This window comes from Erigeron canadensis, chromosome 6, assembly GCF_010389155.1.
Source record: "Erigeron canadensis isolate Cc75 chromosome 6, C_canadensis_v1, whole genome shotgun sequence".
NCBI lineage: Eukaryota > Viridiplantae > Streptophyta > Magnoliopsida > Asterales > Asteraceae > Erigeron > Erigeron canadensis.
In genome coordinates this window covers 700,737-721,100 of record NC_057766.1, presented here as the reverse complement: position 1 = coordinate 721,100, position 20,364 = coordinate 700,737, and the positions used below count along the sequence as shown (strand labels likewise).

Below are 20,364 nucleotides of genomic sequence, written 5' to 3'. Positions count from 1 at the left end.
CTCGACTAACTTTATCATCTACGCATCTTGTTGTAAATTTGAAGCTACTCTTTTTGAGACCCTTTATATGTACGCGCAGGTTTCAGTAACCACATCTGTTCCACATTGGTGGACGTATGATGTGTTTGTAAGCTTTACAAGTGAAAATATTCGTAAAACCTTTATGAATAATCTATTTAAAGACTTGAATCAAAAAGGAATTCATGCCTTTAGAGATAATATCGAATTGCTCCAGTGCAAAAGATGGGAAATTTCAAACACCATATCCAAGTTATCTTTTATGAAGTGGGGAGAAACCAAACGGGGAGCTATGCAGAAGCATTTGAAAAATGTTATATATGAAATAGAACAGAAGTGGAAAAAAGCTTTATTAATGGCAGCCGGTATTTCTGGATGGGATCTCCAGGTCGAGGTAAATGGGTAATTTACACTTTACTGCATTGATTTATTTCATTTGATTTCAGTGACGGGCCATATGGTATTATCCATATTTCCGCAATTATTTTTTGTGTCTTTTGCTTTCACAAGCCATGTGATCTAGCAGTTTCATAAAAAATCGTTCTACATATTTGTGGCATGTTCTTTATTGTTGATAGATATGAGTCTAAGCTCATTGATGGCATCTCCAAAGAATTCCTTGTAAAGTTATGTGATAGGCCCATGCACTTTGGTGAGCACCTAGTAGGGATAGATGCCCATACCGATAAAATTAGTTCATTTCACTTCATCAAGTGTTATAAGGTCTATATGATCGGTGTATGTGGTATTGGTGGAATAGGAAAGACAACGCTTGCAAAAGTTATATAACTTGATGTATGTCCACTTTGATTAGTATTTCTTCTGTGAGATGTGCAAGGAACTACAAAACGACATGCCTTATCTCAAGTGCTAACGCAACTCTTAGATGACAACTTGCAAACTAGAGTTGTGAAGGTATCAAATATTAGTCAAGGAATTACTTTATGGAAACAGAGCATAAAATCAAAGCGTATTTTGCTTGTTGTAGATGATATCGGTCATTTGGACCAGGTACAAGCACTAGCGGGTTCACATGGTTGGTTTTTTCCAGGAAGTTTGATCATTATCACTAGCAAAGACAAACAAATATTAAGTTTATGAGATTGATTTTTAAGTGATGATGACGCCCTTGAGGTCTTTAGTTGGCATGCCTTTGGCGAAAAGCATCCCAGGGAAGCCTTCCAAGACCTTGCTGATTGGGTGGTGCAATATGTGCAAGGCCACTGTTTAGCGCTTATTCTTTTGGTTAGCGCTTCAGCAGAAAAGTGAATTGGATATGCTTCAGTCATATCCTAATTTCAGATATATAACGAGTGCTTATATTAAGTTATAATGAATTAGACATTGATCAGAAAAGTATTTTACTTGATATATGTAGTGCATTTATTGGAGAGAGTATAGATTTAGCAGCAAGTGTATTTGATAGCTGTAATCTCTTTGCCAACACAAATATCAGAGTATTAGTTGATAAGTCATTAGTCACGATTTCTAGCAGCGGGCTGCTTCAAGTGCATGACTTGATTCAAGCAATGGCAAAGGAAATTGTACGCGAAGAATCTAACAGGCCCCTGGATCGGAGCAGATTGCGGCTTGTGTTAGATGTTGTCGATGTATTGAGTAAAAATAAGGTAAAAAGTGGCCCATTATTCACATTTCTACTTATATATGTACAAGTATATGCAATAACATATGTTCTTCTGTCTCATCTAAATCACACTATACTGTGTCCAGGTAACACAAGCCATTGAAGTTCTAGTCCTTATGCTACAGAAGTCGTTTCAGAAAGTTCACATAGACTGTAACTCTTTTTCTAGTACGAATAATTTATGAATCCTCAAAATTTGTGATCTAGAATTGGAAGACTCTGAGCATGTATTTGAATCAGAGTTGGCCAAGGACTCGAAGGTGAACTACTCTGGAAGTTCGGAATATTTGTCCAATGAACTACGTATGCTTTATTGGCATAGATACCCTTTCAAGTCGCTACCATCAGATTTTTATCCAGAAAACGTTGTTGCCATTGACATGTCTTACGGTTACCTCAAATATCTTTGGACAACACCAAGGTATTATACTTGTTCATCATCTTTCCTCTTTTTTTTTTTGCGTGACAAAAAGATCTGAAAATATAGAACTTTGAAAAAGGGGATCGCAAAAGTTGGTTCCCAAAGTCAATAGACAAAGAGCAAAGGTTCTAGAGCTTTATTACTTAATTATAGCTGCAATTTTAAAGAAGGAAACATATTGTAATATCATTCATATCTTTGATACCAGCGTTTAAAAAGGTTATAAAAAATAAAGCTAAGGCACTATCGTAACCTTATAAATAGCCCAGACTTCACAGAGATTAGAAATCTCAAAGAGCTAAATTTTGAAGGTTGTATTAATTTGTGTTAAGTTCATTCATCAATTGGACTGCTCAAGCAGCTTATTGTCTTGAATATGAGGAACTGCATATGCCTTAGGACTTTTCCATGCATAGCTGAATTATATTCTCTTGAAGTTCTTAACCTTTCTGGTTGCATAAAAATGGATAAATCCTCCCACATCAGTGAACCAATCCAACCCCAATCTTGAATTAAAAACTAATCTTCCACCTATACAACTCAATCTAACTCAAACTTTCACTCACATTTACAACCCAACCTAAACTAACTTTTTATTATATTAATATGATTTATTATCTTATTATATTAAATGAGAAGTGGGCATGTGGCAAGTGTGCAGGTACAATCTTAGACAATCCCAGATCGTAGTGTAAGCTAGTTCACCACAGATCGAGTAAATGGCGACAAATTTCTAATTTTTATATTATCATAACTCACGAACCAAACTTAAGAAGATCACCAATGTGGGTGGTCGAGCATGGTGGAGCTCTGTGTTGATGAAACTGCCATGAAGGACCTTGTCCCTTTTCAATCATTGTTGAGTAATATCCCAGCGGATTCACTTAGAGAGCATGAGGGGACCCGATGGCCTCGATCAAGATGATGGACTTCAACCTTTTGGCCTAAGTCTTTACCACGAAACATTCCAACACCCCTCCAGTTTGGTATGCCTTCATTATCAAGTCTATGTCTGTTAAAGCGTTTGGATCTTAGCCATTGCAATTTATCAGAATTGAATAAAGAGAGCATCATTGGTTTGTCATGTTTAAAACATTTAAACTTAAGTGGTAACGACTTTGCAAGCTTGCCTGCTAGTTTTAGTCAACCTTCTTGACTTCAGATGCTAGGACTTGTTGGTTGCAAGAAGCTTGAAGTGTTGCCGGAAGTTCCACTAAACATTACTCATTTTGATGCAATTGGTTGCACCGCTTTACGACAACTGCACAAGCAGCAAATACTTGATAACAACTATAACTTGTTCTATGATTTCACTAATTGTCCGAAATGGGTTGATAATAATTATACTATAGAAAGCATGGTGTCTATGTTGGTGCCGCAGGTTTCTATATATCTCATTTATTATTGTATCTCCCACTTGCGCAGTTGATACTAACATATCGTGTATCTTTTGTGTGCAGAGAAGTAATTACATAGGTATTGCATATTGTGCTCCACGGAATTAGAATTCCTCAATGGTTTACAAATCAAAGTACAGGAAATCATGTAAAGGTAGAGTTGCCTCCTGGTTGGTTGTACAATAAGTTTAGGGGGGATATGGAACGTGTGTTGTTTTCACGGCCAAAAATCTGTATCATAGTTCATTAAGCCACTTAACATGCAAAGTAAGAGACGTTTGGAGATATTGTCCATTGTGACGGTGTAGGTCTAGGGACCATTTTCCCTGTAGAAACTATAAGAATTGCTGGGTCAGATATAATATGGTTTCATTATTCAGAGTCAACAATAGGCTGGAAAAATATAAATAATTTCATAGCGTTGCATTCACTTCTAGTGCGGATGTTGAAGTAAAGTAGTGTGGTGTAAGACTTGTTTGTGAAGAGGACATACAAGAAGGCAGCAATTTGAGTATGTTCCATGGCCTCCCATCTCTAAGACAAGGCATTTCCTTCCACTCCAATCATGCAGGATCTCAGACACCATTGAAGATGAGCCTCCTTGTAAGAGAAACTGTCTTGTTTGATAAATGTGGTCTTCCAGTTGAAAAGATCTGTACTTTTGTGAATTGTGTTTGAGGATCAACAGATCATTTGTTAACCTCGCCCAATATCAACTTGACTTTGCAGACTTTCTGCACTATTTCATATTTTATTTGATTTTTCTTTTAACTCTCAAGATTCCAAACTTAGAATCGTTGTTTCATGGTGGCCAAGATGAATTGTGGTATCTTTCATATGTCAAGATTCCAAATGTTGCACAAGATCATTTAACATTCCCTTTATATCATGGTGAAACATTCCTACTTCTTCACTATGGGTTGTACTTGACGATGTTGTTGTTGCCTCTTCCCCATGATATACGCAAAATCAAATTTTATAATAATATTACTACAATATATCATCATACAAAAATCTAGCAATTTAGACTTCCACATATAAAATATTTGTTGGTACAGTGAACTCATCCAAAATGAATTGTGGTATCTTTGATGAGTTTTTTGTTAGGATCTTTAAGCTTTCTTTGTTAGATGTTCCAATCTATATTTTTGTAACTTAAGTTCCATGCAAGTCTGAGACGTTATTGCTGGAATGAACTTAGAGCTTTTAACATGTAATGTTATTTTTTCATATATATATCCAGAAATTTCTATATATTGTGGCTTGTTTGTTGATTGTATTTATTATATAAAATAAGATGATACAATTGTTTTATATTGACAGAAGTTATGTGCCACTAGACGCTACCCATTGGGACTAGTCCACCATTTGTCTGGTTTAGAGGGATTAGTTCACACCATTGGGTGAGACTAGTCCTTCACTTGTCCTTCGTACTCGTCCGTTTCACTAGTCGACGAGTCTTTTAAGTTTTTTTTTTTTTTTTATAATCCTATATACAAAGAAGATGACAAAAAAAAAATTAGTGGGTCCAATACTAGTCCTTGAAGGATGAGTGCATTGGGTATATTTTGAGGGATTAGTCATTGGATTGTTTTTTTGTTGATGTGGCGCTAATTGTGACTAGTCATTGAGGGACGAGTCCTTGGCATTGGGTAGCCTCTAATAGCATTTGAATGGCTAAAAATTCGCAAGTTATTAATGGCACAAATTATTTGCCACAATAGCAATTTTAGCTACCGTGACATAAAAAAGTGTCACTATAGTCATAAAAACTTGTACTGACACTTAAAAAAAGTGTCACTAAAAGTCTTTAGTGACACTTTTTTTTGTGCCATTACATCCCTATCCCATATTTAATGGCACTTTTTTTTTTATTTTTAATGACCTTTTTTGTATGCCACCAAATGTATTTTATTTGTAGCGACTTTGTTTTAACGATTAAATCAATTTTATATGAGAAAGGGTTCATAAAGTTTTTTTTCTTACTAATATTTTTTAATATGTGTGTGATTCACTTTGCGAGTAAATTAATTATACGAGTTGACTCGTTTTACGAGCCAGTGACAAAGCAAGTGAATCTATGTGATCACTACAATATTTGTTTTTTTAATGAACCAATAACTGAACATGCAATCTCTAAGGAATTTAATTGAAAAGTGTTTTTCTTTTAAATTCTGTTGTTTGTGCTTTGGATATAATTAACTTAAAAATATGTTATAAGTGTTAGTATTTTACTTATATATATATATATACCAGCACGGTACCCGCGCTATCTATATCTACTCATTTTTTTATTCTCTCCTCTTTCATGTTTGATGTTTCCCTATCTATATCTACTCTGATAGTCTGATCCAACGTAAATTACAGCTTAGTCTTGACATAAATATAGTTGAATTAATAGTTTAAATAATTAAGAGTCTAGATGACAATGAAAATGTTTATCTACTCTGATAGTCTTATCATCATCAATGTTTCCAATTAATCATGCATAATATATGTCAATACATTGGTAAATTATCCCAAGACTTATAATGATTTGTACAACGATTTTTCATTTAGCTTATGCAATCAATAGCTAGATGCTTTTAAGTCTGTTGTATATGGTTTTCTAGGCACGGGTTGAAACAATACGCTAACAGGGGTCGACCCGGCTAAGGATCCAACCAAGTATAACTTGGTCGATCGTCCAGAAAAGGAACAAAGGGTTGGTGTACCGACAGGGGGTTGGTCTGAAATTCGGTTTAGAGCTGATAATCCAGGAGTTTGGTTTTTTCATTGTCATCTAGAGTTGCATACTGGTTGGGGATTAAAGACCGCGTTTGTCTTGTCGTCGAAATGCTTTAAAACATTTTATTAATTATTAAAGTGTTATTTTAGTTGAAATGCATATTCTTGAAACATGTTACTGAATTATTAAAAAGAAGCATAATACCAATATCATTTATGAAAACATGAAAGAGGAGAGACTTTGAAAATGAGTTTTATAATTATGTTTAATTAGAAGACCTATTCTTGGAAGATGTACATAAATCAAGCATATAATTTACCAACCTTTTGAAAACAAGCATAATTTGGGAATTTACTCGATTCGTTGTGCTACGCATTGTTTTACATACCGAGATATATCAGCCGGTATTACCGATATCGGAATATATTCTGGTATTTTTCCGATATTTTCACTATTCATTACCGGTCGGTATTCCCGGTATTTATCATTCCGGTATTTTCGGTATTTTCAAAAAAATGAATTTTTTTAAAGTTATTTTTATGATTCTGTAATGTTATTTTTTATTGTTTGTAAACTTTAAAACTTATATTTTGTTACGAATACCTCTTTATTATTATTTTTGAATGAATTATGATTGTATTTGGTTTAACGAGTGATGATAGTTTACATAAAACGATAATTAAGATTTAGAAGGTAGATCTAACCGTTGACTTGGTATGTATACAAGTTTAAATGTGTGTAGTTTATCAGCATTGAAGATACAATATATAGCTTGCAAGATTTTGGGCTTTCACATCCAAAAATTAATATTGAAAATGACAATAAATATAAATATACACTAAAGATGTGTTCCACTAAAAAGCATTATTTTTTTAGCGGGCATAAGCCCGTAAGTAACAAACATAAGTAAGAGTAAAAATAAAAAGAAGAAACGTGGATGACACAATCAAAAGACGCCAACCAATAGGTATAGTCCACCAACAGTTGCACACACAACCTTGACTTCCACATATGTAGCAAAATTGGATTCCACATCTACACGTTCATATAAATAAACAACAAAAAAAACTATGTTAAGACCCGTTTCAGGACATAATTATCAATATTTATAGAACGAATTTTAGTGAATAGAGTAATTCACCCAATCACGTACATATATACCTGTAAAAGTAATAGCAACTATTTCTTACTAATATTTTTTAATCATGTGTGTGATTCACTTTGCATGTAAATTAATTATACGAGTTGACTCGTTTTACGAGCCAGTGACAAAGCAAGTGAATCTATGTGATCACTACAATATTTGTTTTTTTAATGAACCAATAACTGAACATGCAATCTCTAAGGAATTTAATTGAAAAGTGTTTTTCTTTTAAATTCTGTTGTTTGTGCTTTGGATAAAATTAACTTAAAAATATGTTATAAGTGTTAGTATTTTACTTATATATATATATATATACTAGCACGGTACCCACGCTATGCGGCGGTGTTTAGGGCGGCGACAGTGTGGTGGTGGTGGACGACATTTGGTGGTAAAGACGATGCCAAGTGGTTTAAATAATATATGTAAAAGTAATTGATATAAAGAGTTAATTGAGATATTTTAAAAGATTAAAGACTAATAGTGTAATGTATCATTAATGGGTAATTTTTATTGAGAGATGGGAGATTGTGATTATTGGAGTAAGAAGCTGACAAAGGATAAAAAAGTAAAATTGCATGTCCCAAATTGTGTAAATCTTCAACAAGGGGTGGATAATTTTTATTAGGGAGTATAGAAGTATAGATATAGATATGCAACTGTTTTTTTAAACGATCGAATCAATTTTATATTAGAAAGGGCTAAAAAATGCTAGAGATACAAGTAAATACAATATAAGACGGATTATATATAGCAGCTTGAAACCTGAAATTACACCAATGTTACCAATCAATGATATTCGATCTCGATCTATTCGATATCCAAAAGAAGCTTGTAGACTTTAGTTCTTTGATGGCAAAGCGGAGACATGGGGGTTTGTTACTAAATTTCAATACTGGACATGTATTACTCGTATTACTTTAATTTTTTTTATAACAACACAATGAAATATGTTTGGACTAAATTTCCAGTTCTTAAATGTATTCATATACGTATCATAAGTATGTTATTTAAAATGTTATTCAACATTTAATTATATTTTTTAAGTTAATTAACATAAACAATATAAATACCTTAATAATCCCTTGTGTTAAAATGCACCAAATTAAATCTAGCTAGTCATTAAAACACATGGAGGAATGATGTGTGTTAATTGTATTTGTGTCATGGAAGAACTGAAGCAGAACAAATTACGTACCTGCATTTAACTGCATTGCAACCACTGATGCGCTCAATGCAATGCCTACACACCGGACATCTTTGCCATTTATTCCGTTTCGAAACATGCTCAAAAGCGACGTCGTTTTCATCTTCAACCTCCACACAAGTAGAACTATCGTGCCATGGAACAATGCAACGGAAACAGTAAGGCTTTTTACAATACGAACAAACACATCTCTTCAAATTTGTGTCCCCGCACTCATTCAAAATCAACTCCCCGCACTTGATATTTGGGCAGTAAACCCCATCAACCCGTAACACACTCGATTCACATAACACGTCGCACCATTTTTCAAACACTCGACGTGTGAGTTTGGGACGGCATGATAAGGGTTCGATAGAGTGTTGGCAAGTCATGGCAGGACATTTGATGTCAGACACGTTTTCCTCGAGTTTCACTTTATGTATTTGATGATACAATCGGTGCAAAAATGGTGAGCGCAAAGATTGTTGTTGTTGAATTTGATGTTGGGGAGGCTGACGGGTTCAATGCAAATCTCGCAAGTGAACGTTGCGTCTTCTTCTTCTTCTTGTTGGTTCTGTGGATCTTGATGAGGGTTTTGTTGGGGTTTTGCAACTGCATTCCCCATTTGATTGGATGATAATTATTATTTTGTGTTGAAAGACTTTTAGGATGATAAAGTTAGTATATATAGTTTTTCAATTCGTCAAAATTAAAGAATATAAATAAATGTTGGTTCAAGTGAATATTAATTTGATGGCCCATGCATATCTACCAATTTAAACGATCGACATGTGTTTTACTTTAAAATGAAAGTTATCTTTTCTTTTACTTCATGGTGATCTCGATGAAACTAATCTACCAATCTAAATCTTAAAAAAATAACTAATAGAGAGTTTAAATTTGATGTCAATACTAAAATAATTAAATTGTGTTTGAAGAATTTGGGATGATGAATAATTGAGGATTTATAGTCTTCAATTCGTATAATTATATTGACGACCTATATTTTTGTTGTGATGAAACTTTCATATATTATATTACGAGATTTATTTCCACACTTTCAGATATAGAATTATTTAAAAAATGTTTTTCTACTTCAATAGGATAAGTATATAATATAATGATAACAATAAACATAATACTATAACTTTTCATTCAAATATCATGATAACAATTTTTAAGATTAAAACGAAGTGTAATTTTGGTCCTGTGTTATTAATTACACCAATTGTAATTTTGATACAAACATGTAAAAAATGATGAAACATATCTGTTAACCAGAGCAACATCTATTTTTAGTATAGATATTAGAGTTATTTACTGAAATGGTACCTGAACTATCCACCATATTACTGATTTCATATCTATAACTTTAAAATTACTCTTATTATACCCCAACTTATCAATTTTCCACTCGGACGATACCTGACTTGACAGGCGTCTGTTTGGCCGTTAAATTGGGGTATGACTACCGTAAATTTTAAAGTTTTAGGTATGAAATCAGTAATATGGTGGATAGTCTAGATATCATTTATATAATTAACCATTATTATTATTATTATTATTATTATTATTATTATTATTGTTATTATTATTATTGTTTTTTTTTTAATTACACAAAGTACATTGGTATATTTTGGTAAATATTTGTATTTATTTTATAAAAAAAAACTTTATTTTTATAAAAAAAATTATTGTAAATATTTATTTTTTTTATTAAAAACTATTAATATATCAGATACTATTATTTATACAAAAATTTTTTTAATAAAATAATATTTTATTTTATAAAAGATCATTTTTAGTACAAAGTTTTTTTTTATAAAAAAAACTTTCAATTTTTTTTAAAGGGGTAAACCGGAAAAAATATCATAATTTCTTGTATTGCATTACTAATTGTACAACTACTATGTAAGGTTTGAATCAACTCAAAACAGATTTAATCAACCTCATGTGGTGGTATCCATTCAAGACTTAAAGTACATTTATCAATATTTTACATGAAATTAATGTACTGCTTCCGATTTACTTATTTTTTTATATAAAAAATAAATAAATATGAAATAAATAAAATCATGGATCTATAATTTGATAGATTAATAGTTTTTAATAAAAAATAAATATTTACAATAGTTTTTTTATAAAAATAAAGTACTCTTTTATAAATAAAAGTAAATATTTACAAAAAAATATCAATGTACTTTTTAAAATTATTTATTCCTAAATAATACTTTGTGTAATTAAAAACAACAACAACAACCATGATAATAATAATAACAACAATAATGATAATAATAATAATAATAATAATAATAATAATAATAATAGTAAAAACATCACTTCCATTAAAAATTAATAGGATTTATAAGAAATTATAGTAGTAATAATAATAATAATAATGATGATGATGATGATGATTAATTACATATATGACACATGGACTATCCACTATATTACGGTTTCATACCTAAAACTTAAAAATTTACGGTAGTCATGCCCCAACTTAACGGTCAAACTGACGCCCGTCAGGTCAGGTATCGTCCGTGTGAAGAATTGATAAGTTGGGGTATGATGAGAGTAATTTTAAAGTTATAGGTATGAAATCAGTAATATGGTGGTTAGTTCAGGTACCATTTCAGTAAATAACCCTAGATATTATTTGTAGTAATTATAGTATAGATATTATTGGTGTCGTGAATTAAGGCCCAAGATAGGGTAGTTTGTTACATTTTTTCCTATATATATTCATATGTAATTGAGTTGAGAATATTGACTATGTCACCAAACTATATAGTATCAGAGCCTCCCAAATATCATTGAACTTGATCTGAATCCCTCAAATCTAAACTTTACGAATGGCATCCGATGAAGAAAACTCATCCAACCAAAACTCGGTGATCGTCCAGAATACCTCAAACCCGGTGATTGTTCAGAATGTCCAAGACGCACCATTCCCCACCGGTATTACCCTCGATGATACGAACTACCCGTTGTGGTCTCAACTAATGGAGATGTGTATCGGGGCACGTAACAAATCCAGCTTTATCACTGGAAAAACCCCGAAGCTCACCGACGGCGATGCGAAACAACTCGAATCTTGGCTGATTGACAATAATTATGTCAAGAGCTGGCTGATTAATTCCATGAACCCGTCCCTGATCCGCCACTTTATTCGGCTCCAAACGGCGGCTGAAATCTGGGAGGCAGTCGGAAAAACGTTCTATGACGGAAGTGATGAAACTCAACTATTCAAATTGAACCGCCGGTCTTTCAACACCTGGTAGAATGGGTGTCTGCTACCCACATACTACAACGAATTGGTCAACATCTTCCAAGAAATTGATACTCGAATTACCACGCAAGAGACGACTGTGGATGGCACTGTAAACGAGAATAAGACAATGACTCGTCTCTGTGTACACATATTCTTGGCCGGGTTGGACTCCGGGTTTAACCTAGCCATAAGTGAAATCCTAAGGAAGGACCCACCCTTGAGTTTAGAGTCTAGTTATGCATACATTCAAAGAGACTCCAGCCAGAGAAAAACAATGGAGGAACCTGATAGTGTGGTGCATATGGTCTCACGCAACGGTCCTCAGAAGGGAAAAGGCTCTAACGGGAAGAAGAACTCGTTTACGTGTACTCACTTTGGCGAAGAAGGCCACTCAAAACAAAGATGTTATGAGATCATCGGCTATCCGGAGTGGTGGGACTTCACGAAAAAGCCTAGAAAGAAGCTCAGTCAAGCCACAGTTGCAACCTCGGCTCAAGAAACTCCGATGGCTGCACACACCAGCATGACTAATTCAGGTATGTCTCATCGAAACCAAAAATCAAGTTGGATAGTTGACTCAGGTGCTACCGACACCATGATCAATGATAAAAACCTGTTGAAAACTTTACATGTACCTAAACAAAGTATAATAGAAACTGCGAGTGGGGGACTTGAAAAAGTGACATGTGAAGGGGTTGTTCAGGTGTCGATGTCTATGAATCTGGACTCGGTTCTTGTAGTTCCATCTTTGTCTTGTAACCTACTCTCAGTCAGTCAAATCACAGAAGCATTGAATTGTTATGTAATTTTCTGGCCAACTAACTGTGTGTTTCAGGACATAAAGACTCACAAGATTCTTAGCTATGGTATTAGAAGGAGGCGGTTGTATTATCTCGAAGAAAATATTAAGAGTCAAGCATTTCATACCAGCATAAAGAAGGTGAATAAGTCTCTGGCAATGTTATGGCACCGTCGCTTAGGACATTTATCTTTTAGTTATTTGAAAAAGTTGAAACCGAATTTGTTTTTGAACTTTCATGAACGTGATTTTAGATGTGGTATTTGTGAATTGGCAAAAAACACAAGAGTGTCGTATACTCCTAGTAATAATAAAGTATCTGTTCCTTTTTAAAGATATATTCAGATGTATGGGGGCCTGCCACAATTTCCACCCCCAGTGGAACTCGTTATTTTGTGATTTTTGTGGATGAATGTACTAGGATGATCTGGATTTCTTTGTTAAAAAATAAAGGGGATGTATTGTTTGCATTTAAAGAACTACACAACCTGATCAGAACTAAATATAGGAGAGATAACCAAATATTACAGTCTGATAATGGAGGTGAGTACATAAATCATGCCGTGACCATTTTTTGCCAAGAAAACTCGATTCGACACCAAACCTCTTGTGCCCGAACCCCCAGCAGAATGGACTGGCTGAACGTAGAAATAGACAAATTCTTGAAATCGTACGTGCCTCCTTGTTTGACATGAATGTACCACGAAATCTGTGGGGTGAGGTAGTTCGATCTGCGGCATATCCCATGAATAGAATGCCTTCTCGAGTTATTGGTTTTTCCACACCTTTGCAAAAACTTCAAGAGTGTGTACAACAACCTATTAACCTTGGACTTGAGCCACGAATATTCGGTTGTACGACATATGTGCATCAAAATATAGGAACACTTGAACCAAGGGTTGTTTGATGTGTGTTCATAGGATATGCTACTAAAAAAAAAGGTTATCGGTGCTACAATCCAATCGACAAAAAGATATATGTATCCCGAGATGTGTCGTTTCATGAAACCACTCCATTCTTTAAAGATGAGAGTTCACTTTAGGGGGAGAGAGACGAAGAAGTGAACACTCTTGACATTGAACTGTTTGAAATTCACACTTGTGATCAAAATACCGATCAACAAGTCGAACCGGATCATCAGAATACGGATTATCAAGACGAATCGGTTCTTGAAGAAGAACCTGAAACGGAACCTGATGAAGATAATACCATTCATGGGCTAGATCGAAATCTAACTAATAATGAAGGTGTTATGTCTGATGTTGTGCAGGAAAACGAACCACAAGCCCAAGAACATGCAACCCAAGACCAGGAGAACGAACCACAAGCCAAAGAGCATGCAACCCGAGACCAGGTTCACGCCGACAGTAACTGTGAACCCCGTTTTCCAGTAAGAAGTACTCGAGGAATTCCAAAGACGCAATACCAAGCTGACTTGAAGGCAAAAGCTAAGTATCCTATTGGTAATTATGTCTCACAACATCGCTTTGCTAGCTCCCATGTGGCGATAATTAACGAATTGTCCACAGCTGTGATACCACGAGATGTGTATGAAGCTATGAAAGATGAAAGATGGAAGAAGGCAATCATGGAAGAGATAGACACCCTAAGTAAAAATAACATATGGGAACTTGTGATTCTGCCGTATGGAAAGAAAGTAGTAGGGTGCAGATGGATATTCACTGTGAAGTTAGATTCAAAAGGAAATATCGACCGGTTCAAGGCAAGACTCGTGGCTAAAGGTTACACGCACAAATACGGGATTGATTACGGGGACACCTTTGCCCCGATGGCTAAGATGAACACAATAAGAGTGCTATTTTCCATAGCGGCTAACGAAAACTGGCCCTTAAGACAATTTGATGTAAAAAACGCGTTTCTAAACGGGAATCTAGAAGAAGAAGTCTACACGGAGGCTCCACCAGTTATGAATTTTAATGGGAAGGTTTGTAAGCTAAAAAAGGCACTGTATGGGTTGAAGCAATCACCTCGAGCTTGGTTTGGTAGGTTATCGGCTTTTATGAAGAAGATTGGATACAAACAAAGTGATGCAGACCACACCTTGTTTGTTAAAAATGAAAACAAGAAAATCACAACACTTATAGTATATGTAGATGATATGGTGGTAACAGGTAATGATAATGAAGAAATAGCTAAACTTCAAGCAAAACTTGCTACTGAATTCGAATTAAAGGACTTGGGTGAGCTTAAGTACTTCTTGGATATTGAAGTATCAAGATCAAAAGCTTGATTGTAAGCCTATCGACACTCCGATTGAAACAAATCATCGTCTGGCTATATTACCGAATCAAGTTCCAACTAATAAAGAGAGATACCAGAAGCTTGTTGGAAAACTTATTTACTTGTCGCGTACGAGACCCGACATTGCATATGCTGTGAGTGTTGTCAGCAGGTTCATGCATGCTCCTAGTGAAGAACATATGAAGGCAGTATATCGCATTCTTAGATGTCTTAAGGCTACGCCTGGGAAAGGGTTGTTTTTTGGGAAGAATGGAGACCGTAGTTTGAAGGGATACGCTGATGCAGACTTAGCAGGTGACCGAACAGATGGTAAATCTACTTCAGGGTATTTCACTTTTGTTGGGGGAAATTTGGTTACTTGGAGAAGTACGAAACAAAAGGTGGTTTCAAGATCGAGTGCAGAAGCTGAGTATAGAGGAATGGTGAATGGTGTATGCGAACTACTATGGATAAAGCGAGTTCTTCGAGACATTGTGTATCTCTAACGAGCCCTATTAAACTTTATTGTGATAACGAATCAGCTGTGAAGATAGCAAATAATTCTGTTCAACATGACAGGACGAAGCATGTTGAGATTGACAGACATTTCTTGAAGGACCACCTGGAGCGGAAAACAATAGAATTGTCACATGTAAACTCAGAGGATCAACTAGCGGATATGTTAACGAAAGCAGTGTGTGGAAGAGTGTTTGACTGCTCTCTTGACAAGCTGGGAATGTTGGATATACATTCTCCACCTTGAGGGGGAGTGTTAACGAGAGCAACATCTATTTTTAGTATGGATATTATTTGTAGTAATTATAGTATAGATATTATTGGTGCCGTGAATTAAGGCCCAAGATAGGGTAGTTTGTTACATTTTTTCCTATATATATTCATATGTAAATGAGTTGAGAATATACAAAAAATTGGAAGCTTTCTTCCTCAATATTGACTCTGTCACATGGTATCACACCCGTTGCATTTTTGGTTAACATTTCAACTTTTTTAAAAAATTTTACTAATTATATAACAAGGATAAATTCTAGCGTTCATCTAAATGTGAATAATTATCGGAACCAACAATTTCGGTTGTAACTGATGTGGTTATTATGCCCGCTAATTATTACTGTAAGTGATAATACACAGATAAATACTGTACCTTGAGTTTCCGCTTGCAATTGCAAAGAAACCAAGTATGGCAAGATCAGGGCCGGCCCAATAATATATTTGGGCTAGGCAATCACATGAGGCCCTTGAATATTATAAGGCCCCAATGTTAATATATTTTGAGCCCATAATGAGTTATTGGGCTTTTTACTGTACTCTTTGATTTTGGGCTAGGGAATAAAAGGCATGCACATCTGATGTTCTCAACTTCTCATATCCTAGAAATCGACAGCTGCTTCTCCAACTTTTATTCATCTTCTATTACACTTCAATTCTCAGTATTCTCATATTTGTTTGAACTCTTTGGATACTGCTGGAAAAAAACAGATTATATTCTCGATAACCAGTTAGTGCCAAAAGAAATCTTAAAAGACCACCTCTTCAAAAGTAAGTAATTAAATCTACTTACACCAACATATACAAAGCAAATCGTATTTATTAAATTTATAAAATTATAATTATTTGGAAAATACTTTGATTTTGCAAAAGGTGCAGATGCACGTTATTTGTTACATGAGGATTAAAATATCTTTTGGAGCAGAAAAGGTAAATATCAATTTAGACGAGGTAAAGTATATATTTGATTATTATATTATACCTAATAAGGTTTTAAGTTTCAAATTACAATTTATACCTACTAACATCTATATACCCAGAATACCCCAATTCCACAAAATACCAAAAAGTAAGTAAGTAAGTAACTGCTCAGTTCCGCCTTCTGCGGGTTTTGAGCCGCAATACCTCGACAGTGTATGGGGGAGGTTAAGATGTAGGCAGACCTTACCTCTACCTAAGTAGAGAGGCTGTTTTCAGTTTCTACCTAAATGGTAGAAAAAACCCTCCAACCTTTGCATGGGATGAGGATCGAACCCATGACCTCTGTCTCCATAGGCAAGGATGTTTACCACTGATCCAACCATGCTTTTTTCACTTAAATGAAATTTCAAACAATCATTTTTCACTCTCTCTTTAAATCTCAACTAATCATTTTTTTCTCTCCTTCTTAAATCATTTTATTTTTCTAATTCGTTCAAAATCTTTTATCTCAAAAACAGTTATTCGATAAATTATAAAAATTATATGGGTGTTCTTAAAATTGCATGTTTTTTATTAGAGATGTCATTCGATATACTTTCGACGAATTTTTAAATCCGAGGACGAAGCCCGTATAACTAAAGCATTTGGCTATCACACTCTATGACCTATCACCTCCTATGATTTATCACCCCACCATCTCATCGCTGCAAATGCGCAACTACTTTTTCTTGTTTAATAACAAACTTCCATTAATCAAGACCTTCAAATATATACATTTTTACTATTGGGCCATACCGAAGATATATAAGGACCCTTTTTGATTAGTAGTTTGCTTCCAACAAATAATGATCCAATGATGCAATCGACGAAGAAAAAGAAGTTAATATATAAGTTTCTATTTTAATACTTGTCCCACTAGAAGTGTCAAGTTTTGAGTTTTCAAAGTTTAACTTTTATAACTTTTAGCTTAACTAATTTTCTTTTGTTTTAGATAATATTTGATGAAAGTTTTATGAGTTTATTGTATTTCAGAAGTGTTTCAATTGATATAATTTTTAACAAGTTTTATATGACATAAAATAATATATTTAAAGTTAAAGTTCACAAATAAAGACTTTGAATATTTAAATTAAAACACTTCTAATGAGACGGGGGAGTATCATTTAATGTAACCAGAGTAGAGATGATTGAGTTAGATACAAGTATAATGACGAACATTAAGAGTTTTATGGAATTCGCAAAGTCGATTTTATATATTATTAATCTCAATATATATATAGAGAGAGAGATGATTGAGTTAGTTGCCTATTATTTAAGCAAGACGTACACCCAACAATACAAATCTTCGACTTAAGCAATAACTTGAATTAACTACTATATGCTTAACCTTTCATCCGATCACATATTAGAATCGACAGCACTAATTCTTGTTGCGACATTTTAATTTTTTCATATTTGCATCTTCAAATGCTTCTTTTATTAGATACGCTCATACGCATGAGTAACTCATGTATATGTTCTAACATAAGCAGATATCAGCCCCTATTTCTTAATAGAACATCTCTTTCTTGATTATTTATAATTTGGTAATCAGGTAATGCGTATATAGAGCTTAGTTGTAAGAAATAGTAAGCCCAAGTTTACTCTAAAACATACCCACTTCAAGATCACATTACTTAATCAATAAGGATCCAAAATTAATTGTTATGATTAAAAAAAAGAAACTTCATTTTATTTAGGTTCATTGCCTAACATATATTGTTCTAATAATACTCTATGTGTAGCTTATATAAATAAATTAAAATTCAACGGCATTCTGAAGTCCTGCAATTATGCTTAGATCCTGGGAGATCAGTATTCGAGTCTGAACAGACGAACTTTTACCTTTAATTTAACGTCGTGCCTTCTGTAACAGTTATATTGGTGGGTTTTCCCTCCCATGTGGTCCCTAACTTCGTGCATCGGTTGCTAGTGACTGCCTGCCCGTATAGATATAACGGCTAGCCGACTTGTGACACGAACGTTAAACTAAAGAAAAAAAATCCCTGGCCATTGGGGCAAGGCTTAAGATCAAGCAACACACCGCCACTGACATATATAATGGCCCTTTGAAATATTTATGTACGTTTTACATACTGGAACAACGTTAAAGTTAACTATTTACCAATTAACTAAAACAGGATTACCATGTTTCTGAAGCGACACGTTTCGACACGTGTCACTTTAATTTATGTATTTTATAAAATTAGCTTTTTTAATTATATATAGATTCAATTTTTTTATAAGACTTAATATTAAACTATAACTCTTGGTTTATAGATACAACATTATAACCTTATTTGATTGATCGTTTTATCATTAATAAAGTTGTTTTTTTTTCTTTCTGAATTCTTCAACTCCTGTTTACTTTTATAATTTGTCGTCATCCATTGTGATTATAAGTTCCGATTTTGATATCATTGTAAAAAATTTTAAGGTAATTCTAACACGCTAACTAAACATATATTGAATTTATCATCATTGTTTATTATAATTTAGCTTCGATCATTGGTTTAATTTAACCGTAATTTATTCCAGACTTACGAATCATGTATGTGACATATTCGAATTTATTTATGATACATTTATTTAACAATCATACATCGTACGGGTATTAGGACTAGTTATATATATAATGATTCCCACCTAACATATATAGGTAAGACTCCCATCTCAATTTCTTTTTAGTAATACGAGCAGAGTGTCCGCACGTTACGGCGGCTAGAAGGTGAGGACAATATAAAAGGGTGACGGGTGGTGAGATTGAGAAAGGCGGTGGAGAAGGAGGCGGCGGCGGCGGAGGTTGATAGAAGGCCGATGAATACGTGTAATGATTAGAGAGAATGGAAGAAAAGAGGGTATATAAGGGTTGTATGTTCAAGTATGAGTATATAAGGTATTATGGGAATATAGAAAAAAATGTTTAATTTCCAAAAATGAAAAAGCCAATATGCTTTTTAAAGGAGTATAGATAGATTGATTGTAAATTGTATAAATCGGTCTCTCTATTAATCTACAAGAGGGATAGTTTTCCTATTAATTTGTTAACTATCTTTAGATTAATAATAATGTACTGTAATAGCTAGGTTGTATACGATTTCCGTTATAATTTGAATGTTATACTATGTAGTATGTACATATATATGGTCGGTATTAATTTTGGCCTTTTGTTGACGTAGGTAGGTACAGGAACAGAAAAGATGGTGTCTCCACTACTTTACCTTTGTCTCCATCGCGCGTATCAATTTCTTTGAATCGTGCACTTACATGTCCTTTTGGCCCAATATGTTTTCCCGATCGTTTGTCTAGGCAATGTGTCCATTATAATTTACGCATTAATAACTACCCGCGTGTTGCGACGGTGAGATAATGAGGGTGATAGGTCATAAAGTATGATATAGCCTTACAGGCTTTGCTCTCGAATTTAAAAATTCGTCGAAAGTATATTGAATGACATCTATAATGAAACAACATGAAAATTTTAAAAACACCATATATATTTTATAATTTATCGATGTACAGTTTTTGAGATAAAAAAATGATTTATGGAGGAGATATAAAAAAAATGAATGGTTGAGATTTGAGCAGAAAGATGAAAATGAAAGTTGAAAGTTGTGGGCATTGATGCATGGTATATTATCTATATCTCTACTACTCGTATATTATAAATCAAATAAAGTTTCAACTTTCAACTTTCAATTTCAACAATGTACATATGATAATGCATAATGTATCATACATTAATGCATAATGTTATTACCTTCATTC

General features: G+C 33.9%; 1 long non-coding RNA gene and 1 pseudogene across 1 annotated transcript; one reads left to right on the top strand and one right to left on the bottom strand.

Moving 5' to 3' along the window:
• The first annotated feature begins 1,470 nt into the window (after positions 1–1,470).
• LOC122605572 lies at positions 1,471–4,259 on the top strand. Its single transcript, XR_006324642.1, has 4 exons — positions 1,471–1,646; positions 1,750–2,084; positions 2,746–3,070; positions 3,545–4,259. It is a non-coding gene; the product is annotated as an uncharacterized LOC122605572 (long non-coding RNA).
• A 2,794-nt stretch (positions 4,260–7,053) lies between these two features.
• Positions 7,054–9,161, bottom strand: LOC122605570 (annotated as a pseudogene).
• Positions 9,162–20,364: the final 11,203 nt, after the last annotated feature.